This window comes from Armigeres subalbatus, chromosome 2 (assembly GCF_024139115.2).
Source record: "Armigeres subalbatus isolate Guangzhou_Male chromosome 2, GZ_Asu_2, whole genome shotgun sequence".
In the NCBI taxonomy this organism is placed as follows: Eukaryota; Metazoa; Arthropoda; class Insecta; order Diptera; family Culicidae; genus Armigeres; species Armigeres subalbatus.
In genome coordinates this window covers 162,466,037-162,483,562 of record NC_085140.1, presented here as the reverse complement: position 1 = coordinate 162,483,562, position 17,526 = coordinate 162,466,037, and the positions used below count along the sequence as shown (strand labels likewise).

Here is a 17,526-nt window from a genome sequence, read left to right as displayed (position 1 = left end):
ATCCGTCTTAAAAATGTGAGAAGAAGGCAATACTAAAGAACTCGCGATCCCGCGTTGAAAGTTATTTGGCGAGATTTGCAAAATGAAATTAAAAAACGTTTCGCTATTCTGAGAAATACCAACTTTGAGAATAATGTCTCGAAGTTGGATCCCAGTTCGAAACCCTTTTGGAAATTAACAAAAATTCTTAAAAAACCTCAAAAGCCAATTCCAGCGCTTAAAGAGAGAAATAAAATTTTATTAACAAATGGCGAAAAGGCTCAAAAACTTGCTCAGCAGTTCGAGAGTGCCCATAATTTTAGTCTAGGTCTCACTAGTCCAATTGAGGATCAGGTTACACGGAGCTTCGAAGACATTCTCAATCAAGAGAATGTTTTCGACCCTTCGTTGGGAACTAATTTGGATGAAGTGAGATCTATTACTAGAAAATTTAAAAATATGAAAGCCCCGGGTGATGATGGTATTTTCTACATACTTATCAAAAAAACTTCCTGAGAGCTCTTTATCCTTTTTAGTTAATTTATTTAACAAATGTTTTCAATTGGCATACTTCCCAGATAAATGGAAAATGCCAAAGTTGTTCCTATTTTGAAGCCGGACAAAATCCAGCTGAGGCTTCTAGTTATCGCTCAATCAGTTTGCTTTCTTCAATAAGCAAACTGTTTGAAAAGATTATTTTAAATAGAGTGATGGTTCATATTAATGATAATTCTATTTTGCTGATGAGCAATTTGGTTTTCGCCATGGGCATTCAACCACTCATCAGTTATTAAGAGTAACGAACTTAATTCGGCTCAACAAATCTGAAGGATATTCGACTGGAGTTGCTCTTCTTGATATAGAGAAAGCATTTGACAGTGTTTGGCATGAAGGTTTGATTGTAAAATTGATGAATTTTAATTTTCCTCTGTACATTATTAAACTGATCCAAAATTATTTATCAGATCGCTCACTGCAGGTAAACTATCAGAATACTAAATCTGATAGATTACCTGTAAGGGCTGGTGTCCCCCAAGGCAGCATACTGGGGCCCATTTTGTATAACATTTTTACTTCTGACTTACCTGATTTACCACCAGGGTGTCCAAAATCTTTGTTTCCAGATGACACGGGCCTTTCAGCCAAAGGGCGAAGCCTTCGTGTCATTTGTAGTAGATTGCAAAAAGTTTGGATATTTTCTCCACTTACTTGCAAAATGGAAAATTTCCTGAATGCTTCCAAAACTCAGCTTATAATTTTCCCACATAAGCCGAGAGCTTCTTATTTGAAACCTTCTAGCAGACATATTGTCACTATGAATGGGGTTCCAATTAATTGGTCTAGCGAAGCTAAATACTTAGGACTTCTGCTAGATCAAAAATTAACTTTTAAAAATCACATTGAAGGCCTTCAAGCCAAATGTAACAAATATATTAAGTGCCTATATCCACTTATAAACAGAAAATCAAAACTTTGTCTTAAGAACAAACTTTTGATTTACAAACAAATTTTTAGACCTGCCATGTTGTATGCTGTGCCAATATGGGCTAGTTGCTGCAATACCAGAAAAAAGGCACTCCAGAGGATTCAAAATAAAATTTTGAAAATGATTCTGAAGTTGCCTCCGTGGTATAGTACCAATGAACTTCATAGAATTTCTAATATTGAGACATTGCAACAAATGTCCAACAAAATAATTTCCAATTTTAGACAAAAATCGTTGCAATCTTCTATTGCAACGATTAACTCCTTGTACCTTAGTATAAAATAGGTTAAGTTTAGTTTGTTGAAAACATTGTAATTCCTACATGGTTCAATTCAACCAGAGGAAAATTCTAACTGCCAGAGGCAATTGAAATGTATTAATAATAACTAAAAAGTAACATAGCAAATAAGGATGATAGTGTTAAGAAAACACGGAACACCTAGTCTAAGAGATGAATGCATGTATTAGATAATTAGCAAATAAAATTAGTTAAAAAAAAAAAAAAAAAAAAAAGTGTTTATCGATGTAACTTCAAACCACACAAAAATACGAGCGGCAGAAAAAATGTGTTTTTGACATGGCCTCCGAAAATCCGGAACATTTCCGGTGTCCGGTGGCCAGTATTCGTGACCGCACATGTTCCTAAATCTTGACTAAATTTGCCGTCGAATGCTTCCAGTTTTGTCCAATTTCATAAATTTTTCAAAAAGTTATAAGGATTTGAATTTGGGCCAAATTTTGCCTATCTCAATCATTTTGCCTAACCCCTGTACATCTTACAGGGTGATAATTACCTCATACACACAGCCCAAAGTACTAAGCTGTAGCTACTCTATAATACCCCAATCAACTCAAAACGCCTCCTCAGATACCAGATATGAATCCAGTTTAACTCCATTGGAAGGTTCTGGACGACAAACTTTTCGTGAAATTCGTGAAAGTCATATTTCGATAAACAACGAATTGAAATTAGTGTTGAAAGGAAAATGGAAGAATATTCCGCCCCCCATTACGGCTAATTTAATCAGTTCCACGCCACAAGAACTACAGTTCGTAATAGATACACAGAGGAATCCAACGAAATATTGAATTCCATTCTACAACTCCTGTTTTCGTTTCAAAAGCGCGCTAAACCTGTCTAGACGAATACTTTTTGAGCCCGTTTTTTATGAATTGTTATGTTTTGTTACCTTTGTTTTTGTTATTGTTTTATTTTTCTGTTTGATTTTTAACAATAAAGATGTATTGATCAATTAACTACACAATGTAATCGATAGTTTTATTTTTTTGAGCTTACTAGATTCTATCTTTGACATTTTCTAGAAAACATACAACTAGACGAATACTTTTTTGACTCACTGTAGGTCGGAACTTATTTTACTCTACGAGTAAAGTGACGAGTCGATTTAGGCTATTCGCACATGAGGTGTACACGGGAGAATATGACTATTCTTACAATCTCATGTCACTTCACTCCACTTCAAAGACCAATTTCGTTCCTCTGTTTCCAACCCTCTTGATTTTTTGTGGCTTTATATTTTCTCTTCCTTAACATAGCAGTCGGTGAGATACGCCGCTATAAAACAATACCAAGAACGTGGCTAGTTCGATTTCTGGTCCGTTTCAGACAAATATTCTAAGCATGAGAATAGGTATTACCGTATTAGCCTCATGATATACGGAAGCAAAAATGGTAACTTGGCATAAAAACGTAGTAGTTAACAACTGCGAAAGTGCTCCTATTTTTGACACTCAAGAGCGAATAAAAACTCCAACAGAATTTTTAGTATGTGGCTCTCTACACCGTTGAAACAGGCTGATTATTACTTACAAGAATGAAACAGAATGAATTATTGGCAGTGGCTGATTTTCTACCCGCCGCTGTCACATCCAGGCGCTGTAGTATATGTGCAAAATAGCCAGCATGAGTTAACCGCCAGAAATTTGTATGGTGAAAGGCATCTAACGCGAGTTTTCTCGAAAATAGAAACTTTTCATGAAAAACTATTTGGTACCGGTTATGTAGGAAGGTGTCTGCTACTACGCCTACCAAATATTTTTTCGAATAGGGTGCTTAATTTTGAGAAATCGAACCTTAGATGCTTTTCGCCATACTGATTTCAGAAAGTTAACTCCTAGTTTGCCGCTGTAAGCACGCTCAAAGTAGGCGATTCATTAATAGATGAAGAATTGGATACACCTTTTGAAAATCCTGAAGCTGTCGATGTGACCATGGTATATCTAACAAACAAAACCCGTAAAGGTCCCTGTCGTTACGGGACCATCATCGAAATCCTTGTAAAGCTTTATCACTAAATGAATGAAATAACGTTTTTTTCATCAATAAATTATTCTTGCAAGGCCGATAATCGTCGAAACAATTTGTGGGCCGCAGCTTGAGAATTGAAACTCACTTTCAGATGATATAGCTACATACATGTTATTGGTGCACGGTACTTGCCAACCATATGCCATGCATCAGCATTACCCGCAGTTTAATTAAATAAATGAAGTAGGTATTTGGTAACGTAATAATGCACTTCGGTGTGACACCCGAATTATCTGCTGTTATTTAAATTGCGCAAGAGAAAATCTAATTGGCAACAACAAAATGCGCAAAAATGAAAACCGCTGCAACTTGCAACTGAAAGACAATTGCAATGGCTTGTTTCTCTAATTAAATAACTAGTGAATGGATGGGGGCTTATCGATAGGGTAGACTATACTATCGGGCACAAGGTGTTCGTTATGTCTCAATTTGATTGATGAAACATGTAGTGTTCCAGTTACAATTTACCTATTCGAATTTATCGAAGACTAAAGTTTTATCTGTCGAGCATACCACCAGTTACCAAGCACAAATGAAATTATTCCAGTCAACTGATATATATTGCATCCATAAATCATTTATTCAAAGGGGTTGCCAAACGGTTAAGGGTATACAAACCATATTTGAGCTCTTCAACATGTTTTTCGACAATGTATTTTGACGACGAACTTTGATGGAAAAATAACTATTGGCTCACATGAAAAATTTTACTGTCCGTATCTGGGGAACAGTAGCTCGAATACCAAAAATGGTTGTAATTAACAGGACTGATCGGTGTTGAAGTTAATCTATAGATTAAAAAAACACATTAATAAAGAATTAAAAAAAAACAGGACTGATTGGAAATTGATTGATCGATTTTCATATTGTTGATTCAAACCAAATTAAAACACCAACATTTTGAGCTTGTCATAAGACGAGTTTGTACAATCCCATTTAATTCCACCACTTAATTGTATCTTGACAGATACGTATTTCGACCTCAACAGTAAGGTCGTCTTCAGTGTCTCGTACTTGACTTCTTAACATTTTGAGCATTTTTTCAATCTCAAATTTTGAACAAAGCTTGCCACAAGAGGGTCTGAAAATCTATGCATCCAAGGCAGAGGTGCATCCACGTTCCAAGCAGTGGGTAGGACAAATAGAGGATTTGAGCAACATTTCCAGTTTCAATACTCACTGCTCGCTGTAAAAAGTGAGAAGTAAGAAGTGATTAGTGAGACGTCTCACTTTTCACTCACCACTATTCCCTTTTCACAGTAGGAACTGAGAAATGGAGAGTGAGAAGTGAGACGTATCACTTCTTACTCATTCCTCATTCTTACTGTGAAACGTGAGTAATGTGAGAAGTGAGAAGTGAGACGTCTCACTTTCCACATCTCATTTCTCACTTTTCAAATGCCCTATTCGGCCATATTTCCTATTTGGCCAAATTTCCTATTCGGCCAAATGTCCAATTTGGCGAAATGTTCTATTCGGGCAAATGTCGTATTCGGACAAATGTCCTATTCGGTCAAATGACATATTCGGCTATATGACTTTCGGCCTGATGGGTTGTTTGGTCAAATGGTATATGCGGCCAAACAACTTTCGGACTAGTGGCCTTCGGTCAAATGACATTCGGCCAAACGGCCCTTCTCCTAATAGAAGTATGTTTATTTATTCAGGGGAAGAGGCCCCGCCCTCCCGAGGCAAAACGCCTTCTGTGGTTTCCCCCATGTTAACCGTCATTAAGAAGTCCGTAACAAAACTAGACCTAAAGTTATGTACACAGCAAAAATAATTGTAAATTGCATCGACGTAATTTGCGCGATGTACCGAAAAAGCAATGTAAACGCTAATTAAAGATGTATTGTAAAATAGCATCATTTTGTATGTATTTTCACATCGCCCTTAAATTACACAAACCCAAAATCTGTCGGTTGGCTGTACGTTAATTTAGTGTAATATTAAAATATTTAGAAATATGATATTACATATAAACAGATGCAACCAAGTGGTTCTAATGCATTTGTGTATTATTACACAAGTTAGATGGAATTTCACATTTTAAAAATATGCAATTTTGAATCTAGCAACACTGTCTCAGATTTCATTTTCCTTCGGTCGTCTGGTTCGGTACAAAACTTTCTCGATGATAAGCTCGATTATTTGTTTGTTTTTCCGCGATTTCCGCGATAAAATGCTAAATAATTTATAAAGTGACCATGGTGACCATCCACCACGACTTCAGGAACATCGCCAGCAATGGTAAGTTCAATAAAATATGTGAAATTGATGAAAATTAAATATTTTCAATCGACGCTATACGGCAGAACTTTTCTAACCTGTTTTTTTTGTCTTTAGGTTTTCATATATCGACGCAGCGGAAGACTCACGGTGGATCCCAGGCATTACCATTTAGGTCGGATCCGTGCGTTTCGTACGAAGCAAATGAAGAATATGCCCAGCAAAACTCCACGATCGGTTGTCGGACTTCCCCAAGCTGGATGATTTGCATGCGAGCTGATGAACAGCAGAACGATGGTCCTTACTGGTTGGAATTACAGCGGTTCATCTAAATTTGCTTCATCGTAGCATAACATGGACATTTCGTGAGTATTTCGCTTCATGTAAACGATTTTCTTTACATATTCGCTTTTTGGTAGTACCAGAGAGCAATATTGTTTCTTGTTGTCCTGACTCCTGAAGCATGCCAGCGGAACGACTACGGAAACGGCAAATTTTACAGAACATATATGGGCTTACTGCCAAATCTTGCCGTTTTCGCCGCCATTCCGCTGCATTAATTGCTTTGGAAGAAGATTCTACATATTAACAATCATTGCTATAAACCGAATCCGAAGCAGTCTGTAAACAAAAGATTAGTTCTCTTGTGTTCTGAAAGTAAACTGTTTTAGATTTCGAAAGAATTATCCTGTGAATTCCTTTGGGATACCAAATGAAATAGAGATGCGAAAGGAATTCTTGAAATATTCCAAAAGAGATGCATAAATCAATTCTGCGGGGACTTGGGGACTTGAATGGAATATAAATAAACCCATATACCTAGCAATTTTTCGAAGATTCCAAATGGAATCTTTCGGCGATTCTAAATGTGGGCTTCACAGTCTTGTCGCGAGCTGTTAGGCGGCAGGCGCGGTTCCGATACCCACCCTAAAGGAGTGAACTTTTCGTATAGAGGAAAGTTCTCCACGGTTCCATCATCGTTTGAGGATTCGTAACGGAGTGCTTTAAGGATTCCTTTGAGGATTCCCAGTGTAATCGTTTAGGAATTTTAATTAAAATCGTTTAGGGAATCATGTCGGAATGTTTTATGAAACCCAAATGAAATCGTTTGAGGATTCATAACGGAGTGCTTTAGGGATTCTCAATGGATTTTTTTTTAAGATTCTCAATGGAATCATTTGGGAATTCCCATTGTAATCGTTAGGAGATTTTAATTGAAAACGTTTGGGGATTCATGTCGGAATGTTTCAGGAAATCCAAATGGAATCGTTTAGGGATTTATTTCGGAAATGTTTCAGGAAATCCAAATGGAATCGTTTGGGGATTCTTAACGGAGTGCTTTAGGGATTCCCAATGGATTCCTCTGAGGATTCTCAGTGGGATGATTTGGGGAATCTAATTTCCCATAGTAATGATTTGGAGATCTCAATTGAAATCGTTTGGGGATTCATGTCGGAATCCTTCAGGAATTTCCTATGAAATCGTTTGGGGTTTCCGATTGAAATCGCTTGTGGATTTATGTCAGCATGCTTCTGAAAATCGTTTGAGTATTCATGTCGAAATACTTCATGAAATCCCAATGGAATCGTCCTGGGATTCATGTCGGAATGTTTCAGGAAATCAAAATGGAATCTTTTGGGGATTCATAACGAAGTGCCTTAGGGATTCTCAATGGATTCTTTTGAGGATTCTCAATGGAATCATTTGGGAATTCCCATTGTAATCGTTTGGAAATTTTATTTGAAATCGTTTGGGGATTCATGCGATGTCGGAATATCTCAGGAAATCCAAATGGAATCGTTTAGGGATTTATTTCGGAAATGTTTCAGGAAATCCAAATGGAATCGTTTGGGGATTCTTAACGGAGTGCTTTAGGGATTCCTTTGGGGATTCCCTTTGAAGAAGATTTTAATTTAAATCGTTTGGGGATTCATGTCGGAATGTTTCATTGGGGATTCATGTCGGAATCCTTCAGGAAATCCTAATGGAATCTTTGAAGGATTCATAAAGGAGTGCTTTAGGGATTCCCAATGGATTCCTTTGAAGATTCTCAGTGGAATGATTTGGGAATTCCCATTGTAATTGTTTGGAGATTTCAATTGAATTCGTTTGGAGATTCATGTCGGAATCATTCAGGAATTTCCAATGGAATCGTTTGGGGTTTCCCATTGAATTCGTTTGGGGATTTTAATTTAAATCGTTTGGGGATTCATGTCGGAATGTTTCAGGAAATCCCAATAGAATCATTTGGGGATTCATAACGGAGTGCTTTAGGGATTCCTTTGACGATTCTCAGTGGAATGATTTTGGGATTCCCATTGTAATCGTTTGGAATTTCAATTGAAATCGTTTGGAGATTCATATCGGAATCATTCAGGAATTTCAAATGGAATCGTTTGTGGTTTCCCATTGAATTCGTTTGGGGATGTATATCAGCATGCTTCTGAAAATCGTTTGAGTATTCATGTCGGAATACTTCATGTAATCCCAATGGAATCGTTTTGGGATTCATGTCGGAATGTTTCAGGAAATCACAATGGAATCTTTTGCGGAATTAATAACGGAGTGCCTAAGGGATTCTAAATGAATTCTTTTGGAAATTCTCATTGTAATCGTTTGGAGAGAATCGTTTGGGGATTCAGGTCGGAATGTCTCAGGAAGTCCTAATGGAATCGTTTAGGGATTTATTTCGGAAATGTTTCAGGAAATCTAAATGGAATCGTTTGGGGATCCTTAACGGAGTGCTTTAGGGATTCCTTTGAGGATTCCCTTTGAAGAAGATTTCAATTTAAATCGTTTGGGGATTCATGTCGGAATATTTCATTGGGGATTCATGTCGGAATCCTTCAGGAAATCCTAATGGAATCTTTTGGGGATTCATAAAGGAGTGCTTTAGGGATTCCCAATGGATTCCTTTGAAGATTCTCAGTGGAATGATTTGGGAATTCCCATTGTAATGGTTTGGAGATTTTAATTGAAATCGTTTGGGGATTCAGGTCGGAATGCAAGGATGTTAACGATCATTCAGTAATTTGTGTTCGATCATTTAGTAGTTTGTCAATAACACATTCCAGAAGCTGAATATTAAAATATGTTGTATGGTGAACTTCTAGTGCGAAAGTTTTTTCTACAACTCTGCCTAATGGTTCGTTGTTTGAATTTCACTAGTAACGGAGTTAAAGCTATATTTTCAGTAACTTAGACTAAATGATAACAAAACTCCAATCATTTAGTTTAAGTTACTGCAACTAGCGCTCTAACTCCGTTACTAGCTGAATTCTAATATTCAATTGAATTCTAAGATTCCCATTACAATCGTTTGGATATTTCAATGAATCGCCTGCTTTGAGCGTGCTTACAGCGGCACACTAGGAGTTAACTTTCTGAAATCAGTATGGCGAAAGGCATCTAAGGTTCGATTTCTTAAAATTATGCATCTTCATCGAAAAAATATTTGGTAGGCGTAGTAGCGGACACCATCCTTCATAACCGGTACCAAATAGTTTCTAATGTGTCCAGAATGAAAAATCAATTGAATAAACGAACCTGTGAATGGGGACATTTAAGTTTTACCACCAAAATCAGTCATTCGACGGCTCTTTTTTCATGGTTTTCGATCAGGAAGCGAAGTATGAATAGAAAATGTTCCATTGACGGCTCTGACCGCTTCCAGGATCTACGGATTGGCCCCGGGGAACCTGTGGAAGGGGACATTTTAGTTTTACCAAAAAACCAGTCGCTCGATGGCTCTTTTTTCATGGTTTTCGATCAGGAAGCGAAGTATGAATATAAAATGGTCCATTGATGGCTCTGACCGCTTCCAGGATCTACGGATTGGCCCCGGGGAACCTGTGGAAGGGGACATTTTGGTTTTAGCACCAAAACCAGTCATTCGAAGGCTCTTTTTTCATGGTTTTCGATCAGGAAGCGAAGCATGAATATAAAATAATCCATTGACGGCCCTGACCGCTTTCAAGACCTACGGATTGGCCCCGGGGAACCTGTGGAAGGGAACATTTTAGTTTTACCACCAAAACCAGTCATTCGACGGCTCTTTTTTCATGGTTTTCGATCAGGAAGCGAAGTATGAATATAAAATGGTCCATTGACGGCTCTGATTGCTTCCAGGATCTACTGGTTGCCTCCGAGAAACCTGTGGAAGAGGACTTTTTATTTTTAGCACCAAAACCAGTCATTCGACGGCTCTTTTTTCATGGTTTTCGATCAGGAAGCAAAGTATGAATATAAAATGGTCCATTGTCGGCTCTGACCTCTTCCAGGACCTACGGATTGGACCCCGGGGAACCTGTTGAAGGGGACATTTTAGTTTTAGCATCAAACCCAGTCATTCGAAGGCTCTTTTTTCATAGATTTCGACCAGGAAGCGAAATATGAATTAAAAATTACCATTGACGGCTCTGACCGCTTCCAGGACCTACTGATTGCCCCCGAGGATTCTGTGAATGAGGCCACTTTAGTTTTAGCACTAAAACCAGTCATTCGATTTTCGATCAGGAAGCGAAGTATGAATATAAAATGGTCCATTGACGGCTCTGACCGCTTCCAAGACCCACGGATTGCTCCTGGAGAATCTGTGTAAGAGGACATTTTATTTTAAGCATTATAACCAGTTATTCGACGGCTCTTTTCTAGTGGTTTCGATTAGGAATCGAGAAATGAATATAATTGGCCCAGGAAGCCTGTGGAAGGGGACATTTTAGTTTTAGCGCCAAAACTAGTCATACAACGGCTCTGTTTTCATGGCTTTGGATCAGGAAGCGAAGTATGAAGTAGGCAGGTTCCCCGTGAGCTATCCGTAGATCCAGAAAACGGTCAGAGCCGTCAATGGTCCATTTTTTGTTCATACTTCACATTCTGATTGAAAACCATGAAAAAAGAGCCGTCCAATGATTGGTTTTTGTGCTAAAACTTAAATGTCCCCTTCCACAGTTCCCCGGGGGCAATAAGTCCTGGAAGCGGTCAGATCCAATAATGGTCCAATTTATACTCATACTTCGCTTCCTGATCAAAAATCACGAGAAAAAAACCGTCGAGATATTGGTTTTGGTGTTTCAACTTAAATGTTACTTTCCACTGGTTTTCCGGGGGAATCTGTAGGTCCTGAGAGCGGTCAGAGTCATCAATGGTCAATTTTATATTAATACTTTGCCTATATTAAAGAAGAGCTGTCGAATGATTGATTTTGGTGTAAAAACTTAAATGTCCCCTTCCACAGGTTTCACGGGGGCAACCAGTAGGTCCTGGAAGCGGTCAAAGCTGTCAATGGTCCTTTTATATTTATACTTTGCTTCCTGATCGAAAACCTATAAAAAGAGCCGTCGAATAACTGATTTTAGTGCTAAAACTTATATGTTCCTTCCGCAGGTTCCCTGGGGCAATCCTTGTCCTGGAAGCGGTCAGAGCCGCCAATGATCCATTTTATTTTCGTACTTCGTTCCTGATCGATAACCATGAATGAAGAGCTGTCGAATGGCTGGTTTTGGTGTTAAAACTAAAATGTCCCTTCCACAGGTTTCGGGGCCAATCCGTAGATCCTGGAATCGGTCAGAGCCGTCAATGGACCATTTTGTATTCATACTTCGCTTCCTGATCGAAAACCATGAAAAAGAGCCGTCGAACGACCGGTTTTGGTGGTAAAACTAAATGTCCCTTCCACAGGTTCCCCGGGGCCAATCCGTAGGTCCTGGAAGCGGTCTGAGCCGTCAATGGACCATTTTATATTCATACTTCCCTTCCTGATCGAAAATCATGAAAAAAGAGCCGTCGAACGACTGGTTTTGGTGGTAAAACTAAAATGTCCCCTTCCACAGGATCCCCGAGGCCAATCCGTAGGTCCTGGAAGCGGTCAAAACCGTAAATTGACCATTTTATATTCATACTTCGCTTCCTGATCGAAAACCATAAAAAAGAGCCGTCGAACGACTGGTTTTGGTGGTAAAACTAAAATGTCCCCTTCAACAGGTTCCCCGGGGCCAATCCGTAGATCCTGGAAGCGGTCAGAGCAGCCAATGAACCATTTTATATTCATACTTCGCTTCCTGATCGAAAACCATGAAAAAAAGCCGTCGAATGACTGATTTTGGTGCTAAAACTTAAATGTCCCCATTCACAAATGTCCCCGACTCCAGGATCCGTTTATGCAATTGGTTTTTCATTCTGGACACATTAGAGGCCTTCTAGAATAAAATCATAGTGGATGATCTATCAAAAAGCGAGATTCAAATGAAGTTGTGGCCTGACCCCTTTGATAAGTATCGATCGGAACAGATTTTAAAGAAATGGCCATATCTCACTTGATTCTGGTCCGATTCCAAATCTCAATATATGGTTCCAATCAGCAAGAGCCCTACTTCATTTGTGGTTACTAATATTATTCAATTTTTAACCACAACTTCTCCTAATATCCACCTCAAATTTACGGTTTTGAACCTACCTCCGGAAAACCCGGAATATCTCCGGAAACCGGTGGCCATAGTCGGTTCCATGGACATACCGTCAAACTGCATTAATTTTCTAGTTCGGGCATGCCTGAATTGTCAAAATCGGATGATAACTAAGATAGTTACAACACATCTAATTTTACCCAAAATTTGCCTATCCTAATTATTTTGTCCATCCCCTGTATGTACTTAAGCAATTTCAGTGGAACTTCAGGATCGATTCCAAAGAGATCTCATGGAGGAATTCCAAGAGAACTTCGTAAGCAATTCCAGTGGGACCACATGGAGCAATTTCAAGGGGATCTCCTGGATGAATTATAAGAGAAATGCTGAAGCAATTCCAAGAGGAGCTCCTGGATCAATTCCAGTGGGAACTCCTGAAGTTATTCCAAGGGGAACTCCTGGAGGAATTTTAAAAGAACTGCTGAAGCAATTCCAGTGTAAACTCCTGGAACAATACACTGGGAACTCCTGGAGGAATTTTAAGAGAATTGCTGAGGCAATTCCAGGAGGAACTCCTGGAGCAATTGCAGTGGAAACTCGTAGAGCGATTTCAATAGGAACTTCTGGAGAAATTGTAGAAGCAACTCCTGGAGGAATTCTGCAAGAACTGCTGAAGCAATTTCAGTGGGAACTCTAAAGCAATCCCTGAAATAAATTCTGAAGAAACTGTTGAAGAATAAAAAAATGTCCTTATTGAGTAAGAATAATCTTTATCGAATGGTAGCTTGTAGCCTCAATCGGCAATGAAATAAATATCGTTCTGCACCTGTTTTTATTAATTTTTTTTTGCGTTTTTCAGCATCTGAATACTTGACCATCGTCTTTTGCGCCGCTCGGATGTTTGTTACTAGGGTAACTCGTCTGGAACTGCGGCCTGGAAGCGGCTACCGTCACCTACCGTCATGTTTTTTGATAAAAATAGAACCATAACATCTGCGCAAATTCAATAGTAATTAATAAAGTTATGATAAAAAAATCTCAAAATGCTAATTTAATCATCAAAACAATCGCATCTCCTCGAAAATAACTATATTCAACATATTTTACCATGCATATCGGACTGTATTACATTCCATTCTTTTACATCGCTATGGTTACGTCGTCTATTTGATTACATCGATAAAAATTTCATCGCTCCTACTTATTACACAGCAAGCTCTTGAGTACATCGTGCAGTGTAATATTAAACAATCGATGGATTCAGGTGGTTGCAGCGATTTCGATGTAATATTCAACAACTTTTTTTGCTGTGTAGGTTAGGCGAAAAAAGTTTCAAAATAGTGTAACGGAAGGTCGTTTTGCCCGAAAACAGTACGATGAACAGGAAGACGAAGGAATTCTGCACATATCGAGTATTTCTAGCCTGAACATTGAGATCGATGTTGTTTAACAGTTCCGAGCAGTCGAAGTTGCTGCTTAATATGTCAAACACGAATAAGCGCTGCAAGAGAATTCTCCTGCTAGCCAAAGTTAGCAGATGTACCAAGGCACAACTAAAGACACGGCAGGTATTTTCGTCTGTTCGTCATAGTCTCGAAAACCAATAAAAAAGACGCTTTTTTGTAAAACTCATACATACCAAATCGTAAGCTCAGGAGAAACGTTCTGCTATAGTGGAGTTCTAGCAAATGTACGTTGCTTTCGTTGGTTTTAGCCCCTACGACGAAGGACGGAAATACCTGCCGTGTCCCTATGCTCATATGGTGGCAAACGAACGGGATCATTCCATGGCAGGAGGCGAAGATCGAAACGAAGGAAATTACGATTAGTGTTAACAGCTTTGTATGGTGCCCAGACCAGCACACCACATTCAAGAATGTTCTGCATAAGTGTACAGTAGAGTGACTTCAAACTATAAACGTCGGTGAACTGCTGCGTATTGCGCTTTATGGACCCAAGCACTGTGTATGCTTTTGCAGTCGTTACTGCAATATGCTGAGCAAAATTGAGTTTTCATCCAGTAGTACCGTCGTTCGGGGTGACATTGGGCCTAGGGGGTAAGATTGGGCCAAAAACGAAAAATGTTTCAACTCCTAATACCTCAAAAACTCCCTGTCCACGGATGATGGGGTCAACGTTGATAAGTCAAGTGTCTGCATATTGTTAAAATTGTGAAATAATTTGTTCTTTTATAGTACACATTGCTAGTATTATTAGTACTCACCACATTACCGTTAGACGAAAACGAGATGAATTTAATTGCATCCGAGTATGGTTACACTATAAGCAGTACTGAAGTACGTACTTTAATCCCGGTAACATTTCAATTTTACAGAAACGCGTCGAGTATTTTTTTCCAATATATAGAAAATAATTAAACACTTGATATATCATACCTCCATGCAAATACTTAGAGAAGGTGTCGCATGATCTAACAACACCTTCTTGAGTATATGCTGTGGAGGTTCCGGCAGGGTCTAGTACCAGTCTTAACTAACATAATACTAACACAAAAGACTGGGAAGCAAACGATCATCCATTGCACCAATTGTAGTTCATAGTTCAGTATACAATAAGTAGTGAAAGTAGATACTGTAGATTTACTAATTTTGCATTATATATGGTGATTGTATCCGTTATTTCTTCTCAGTAATCTTTGTTATTTTACTCTTACTTTTACTACATGGATCAACGTATAAACAAACCTGTTTCGCTCTTCATTTTTTCGGGTTAGGAAAAAATAATACATACTCCAATGTAAAGAAAGATTGAAGGACATAGGAGACGTGAGTAAGTGTATTCTGAAAGACAAATAAAATTAGTTGACTACCTTATAACACAGTAAATAGACGGTAAAACAAGAGATAGAGTCACGTTTAACTGAGAGTCTGAGACCTTAGCCACCTATGTACATGAGAATAGACCATATGATGCTTTCATCCACTATCCTTTTCTCTACATGACTAATAGTTTGACCACCTAAGGTCGTGAGGAGGATCAACCAATGTCTTTTTAAGCCCATCATCAAATGGAAGCTCACGAAATGGTTTGAAATCTTTACTGACTGAATCTAGTTCCGAGACGATGATGATGCTATGCAAGGCCGTCATAAGTCCACAAAGATAGTATTAGGCGTTTTCTTGGACATTGGTTCAAAATATGTAGTTGTTAAAATAGCAGGCTCAATTTTTTTTAAGATTGTTTGGTGAACGGTTCTGAACTGTGGCCCATTTTGGCTTTTCGATTCAGTTTCAACTGCTTTCACTAGATAATTTTCAAAACTTTGGACGATTATTTATATTCATCAAATTGTAATACGATATTTTAGTTTCAAAATACGTTTTCATGAAAGGTGTTTATTTCAAATATAGTCAGCAATTCAAATTTAACGAGATGTATCGCAATTCCTATACCATATACACATCAACATAATTGTATTAACACTGACTCGCGATTAAAAATTAAGATTTTGAACAAACCTCTAAAGCTTCTTTTGTTTGATGGGGACATTACTTAAACGCTATTGATGAGAAAACTACTTCGAAATAATACCACTCACACTGAATACTCCGAACAATATTGAAAGAGACTTTTTATAAGAACTGTTTAGATCAGGCCTTAACAGCAGACTGTAATGACGAATAAACTGATCATTTAGGAGTAAGGATTTGTAAGGGTTACCTTGCTGGACAACTAAAATTTGTAACATCAGACAACTCTAACTGGAAGAATTCAGATATCAACACGACATACTAACACATTTGTTTAACCGCCTAAATATAAGGGAAGCCCTTTGTGATTAATAATTAGAATCAAAGTTAATACATATAATCAAATATTATAACCCACATCTCTCCACAGCTTTAATATTCATCATAAAAATATCCCCAACCTGCCCATACTCCTAAGGCAGTGATATACTAGCAGTATATCCCGCAAAACTTAAAACCCCCATGGGTAAAGATGTTGTGAAGCCTTATCCTTTAGTCCCTGGCAGTGGCGCCGGGAGTGGGTGGGACAAGTAGGACATGTCCTACGCATAAAAATACCTGGGTAGGACAGTCGAAGCATTGTCCTACCCATGATTTTGGTAAGAACATACCATCTAGATAACTACAAATTCTAATACTATCAATTCCTAGATCTACAAAATATCATTAGAACGTTTCAAAGTCGATGTTTCCAAGGATTGTAAAGGAAAAATTAGTCCGAAGGCTTCTCAAAGTCTAAGAGGAATTCTTTTCATCCCCACAATACCACGGAAAGGAGATTTCGTTAACTCGGTAGATGCTGAGACGAGACCTGCAAAGACGTCTTCTTTTTCCTTGTTTTGACACTTGTTCTTCTTTTCATCACAGTTGATCATCGATTCTCAACTGTTTCCTTGAGTGTTTCACCTAAATCCCGGGTAGAATCTTCTGGGCACAATAAAAGTGTTTGTGATTTACGGATTTGTAAACTTATTTTTATAAAGATTTTCCTATCGGAAATAAAACACGTATTCATAACAGTTCAATATTAAGCTGTCCGGCTTTTCTAGAATACTTTTCAAAGTGAAAAAGTACTCGTAAAACAAAATCATTCGGAATACTTTTTGAGGGATACCAATACTTTTACACAAAAAGGTGCTGGTTGCATCTGACAATTCGTGACAGCGCTTGCTGGTTGCAGATGAAGTTACATTTTTTCCTCTTTGCAAGTCCCGTCCTAGGGTAGATGAACAGAAATATAGATCAAGTCATTCTTGTTAAACTTAGTCAAGTCAACTTAAAAAAAGTGATGTAATATATGCCAGACCAGCTGTCTATAAGGCAGAAGGTCACTAGAGCTCATCTCCAAAAGTTGAGAAACTAGACAAGGATATGAGAGAACAATCGCAGAAATTCGCGAATATGAAGCAATTCATGATGATTGTAGCACATCCGGATGTCTGGTAGCAGGCCTATGAGAAGAAGGGTTCTGAAAGCTTCTAAGAGTTTATTAGAATCTATAGAATCTATAATCATAAGCTTTACTGGTAGATTGTTGTGAAATTTCTGAAGATTTCTAAAGGTTCGAATTCCTAGTAGTGGTAATTGCTTGAAATCATCCAATATTTT

At 38.2% G+C, this 17,526-nt stretch overlaps 1 long non-coding RNA gene across 1 annotated transcript; it reads left to right on the top strand.

The window, feature by feature from the left end:
• The first annotated feature begins 5,903 nt into the window (after window positions 1-5,903).
• LOC134215397 (uncharacterized) lies at window positions 5,904-13,343 on the top strand. Its single transcript, XR_009980140.1, has 3 exons — window positions 5,904-6,044; window positions 6,141-6,388; window positions 13,287-13,343. It is a non-coding gene; the product is annotated as an uncharacterized LOC134215397 (long non-coding RNA).
• The last annotated feature ends 4,183 nt before the right edge of the window (window positions 13,344-17,526 follow it).